Raw genomic sequence first — 3368 nt, 5'->3', positions numbered from 1 at the left:
GGCAAAGAAGAGGGGGAAGCATTGAAGAACAAGCAAGTGCAAGAGGGAGGGGGAGAAAGAAAGGGGGGAAGAAGAGGGGGAGGGGGAAAGGTGGCAGATATTTTGGCTGGCGAACATAGCAGTAGCGCGGGGCACCAAAGTGCGCTACTGCTATGTGTGCCAACCAAAATATCTACTGGTACATAAAACTATCTATAGCGCTTGCTCAAAAAACACACTACTACTAAAAGATTACACATAGAAGAAGTAGCGGTAGCGCTTCTTGGTGGCCCAACGCTACTGCTACATTCTTAACAGTAGCGCTTGTTAGAGTACGAACACTGCTACTATTTTTTGGCTGGGGGTGTGGTGTGGTTAACTTACCAGTAGCGTGCCCTCTAGAAACCAGCGCTGCTGCTAAGTTGTACCAGTAGCGCGGTTTGTAACACACGCTACTGGTAATTATCAGTAGCGTGGGCTCCAAAACACACGCTACTGATAAACTTCTATGTATAAGTCTTTTCCTAGTAGTGATAGGAGAAAGAGTGAGTTTATTCCATGCATGCACATGCACTTTTTATGACCCACCCATACCTATGTGTGACAAAAGGCTATCAATAGTACGCATGTGGAGAAAAAGTTGTCAGAGGAAGAAAGAGACACTGGTGGAAAAAGGGCCTTTGGTCGCAGTTCGCAACTGCCATTAGTCGCGGTTGCGCAACCGCGACCGAACGGGCGCGACTAAAGGCCCCACCCTTTAGTCGCGGTTGCTTAAGAACCGCGACTAAAGGCCCGTCCACGTGGGCGCCAGGCGGCCGTCGGGGCGGAGGACCTTTAGTCGCGGTTCTTCTGGCCAACCGCGACTAAAGGCCGCCGCAGGTTTAGGGTTTTAGCCCCCCCTAAACCTGTTTTCTGTTTAATTTGTATTGTTTTGTTTCTTTTGTGCTTTATTTTAATTTTGAAGGAGTTTCACATATTCTACGGTACTACATACATGCATATGAATGTACAATTTCAAACAAATTTGAAATTAGAACCAAAAAGAATTCAAGAGGAATATACAATATATATTCAATATCATCGGATGACCATATACAATTTTGAACAAGTTTCCATACATAATTTAATGCATATAAAGTTCTACGTCCTCGTAATGGTGTTCTCCTTTAGGATGGAGGACTTCCCTCCTGAACCATCCAGCTAGTTCCTCTTGAAGTGGTCGGAAGCGAGCTTCTGGACTAAGCATCATCCGGAGGTTATTCCTCTGAGCATTGGTATCACTCGGAACCCGCTCAGAGGTGTATCTCCGGATCATCTCACGGACATAGTATGCACATAGATTGGTCCCCGCTGGCTGAATATCCTCACCATTCTTAGCCTTTGCCCTTTTGAATTCTAGCTCTTTTTTGAATTCACCGACCTTTGTATCTACGAACCGTCTCCAAACCCTACGAGGCAAAGAAAATTAAATGAACAAGAGAGTTATTAGTTACTTGATATTAGGAAATGAACGAAATAGGCCGATCGATATAGAGCGCAAATGAATGAAAATAATTACTTCTGCAGCATTCTTCTCATGTCGACCCAAAGCTTTGGATCCTTATTCAGAGAGTCGTGGATGAGACATTCTGAGGTGTCAACTTTAATTACTAGCAGAATCCAGTGGAACCTGCGGACACGATACATGCACAGATGTCATGCATAACTCATCGATTAGCCGGCCACATACCATGCATGGAGTAAACAAAAGAGAATGTGCTCAAGACAGAAACACTCACCCAAAATGGTAAGGAAATAGAATATCACTTTTGAGTTCCTGCTTTGTAAGAAACTGCCATAGGTCTGCCTCCATGTCGGCGGGGTGATGCTCCAACACATATCCATTAACGATGTGTGGGTCAATGAACCCAACATCATGAATGTTCCTTACTCTGCATTTCTTAATCTTCATTCTGCATGTATAATAGCGGACACAACAATATAGTTAGGACATATATATAGTGCAGGCAATATGAACGAGATGGGGTAGAAATAAATCACTTACAGAACGTAGCAACTGATGATAGATTTGTCGAGCTCGCGCAGATTGAAAAGCTGGAACAATTCACTCAGATGAATTTGTACATAGTAATGTTTGAAGTGATGCTCATATCTAACTTCCGCATAAATATATTCTTTGGCGTTTTTATTTTTTATGTAACCCTTGTACCATTTCAGCAGACCTTTCATTTGTGGAGGTGGATCCTCTTCCTGCGCGGGCTCGACGAGAGGCCCATTCTTCACATATGTAATTACTACCTCCTTCACTGGCGCCTCATCAAGGCCTAACAGTTCACGAAGAGTAATACCTAAGTTGGCCGCTTGTTCTCTGGCACTCGTTACAGTCAATCCATGTGCTGCCGCAGCTGCTATGATATCGGGGTCATCTGGACCGGCGGCTTTCACTATAAGCGGGGCAATCGATTGTTTACTTTGTTCCCCGAGCTGGGCAACTCGTTTCCCGCTTTTTTTACTTTCTAATTCCGTTTTCTCGGCCTCCTCCAAGGCTTTGTTCTCCTGGTTCTCCGCCCGCTCTTTCTTCTCCTTCAACATGAGTGCCTGCCTACGAAGTTCACGTGCATAGTCGTCAGGCAGATTCTTCGCGGCTTGGGACGGTGTGCTCAAAAATGACTTAGCCCACTTCTTTTGCTCATCAGAAAATACTGGCTTGGGCTCGGGCTCTCTTTTCTTCTTGCAGTCCGCCTTCCATTTCTCATGATCAGCAGTCGCGGCCGCGGCAGTTTCCTCGGCACTACGTTCCCAAGGCCTTGTGGGGAGAGGCTTCAGTGATGGCTCCGGTACCTTTGTGGTCTTAGGTACATAAGGGTCCGGGTTAATAATTCAGGACTGCTTCTGCTTCTTTGCCGGAGGTGGATTGGGGGGCGGCGTCTGATCACCCGCCGGACGAGGACTGGGGAGCGGCATCTGATCACCCGCCGGACGTTGTGGACTGGGGGGCGTCGGCTATTTGTATATACGTTTTTTTGTTAATTATCAAATTTTACGGTTATTTGTTAAGTTATACGTTTTTTGTTAATTAAGTTATTTTACGATTATACGTTTTTTGTTAAGTTATTTTACCGTTTTTGTTAAGTTATTTTACGGTTATACGGTTATCAAATTTTACGGTTATACGTTTTTTGTTAAGTTATTTTACCGTTTTTGTTAAACTAATTAACTAGTTAAAATTAAAAAGAACAAAAAAAATTCTCTCTCTCTCTCCACGATCTCGCTAGCTCTCTGTACGTGGGCGAGAGGGGGCGGCGGGCGACGGCGGGCGGCGGCGTTGAGGGCGGGCGAGAGGCGGCGCGGTGGGCGAGGGAGGCCGGCCGGCGTGGGCGAGAGGGTGC

Source organism: Triticum dicoccoides, chromosome 2B, assembly GCF_002162155.2.
Source record: "Triticum dicoccoides isolate Atlit2015 ecotype Zavitan chromosome 2B, WEW_v2.0, whole genome shotgun sequence".
In the NCBI taxonomy this organism is placed as follows: Eukaryota; Viridiplantae; Streptophyta; class Magnoliopsida; order Poales; family Poaceae; genus Triticum; species Triticum dicoccoides.
The sequence above is the reverse complement of the archived record's forward strand: the minus strand, read 5'-3'. Positions refer to the sequence as shown.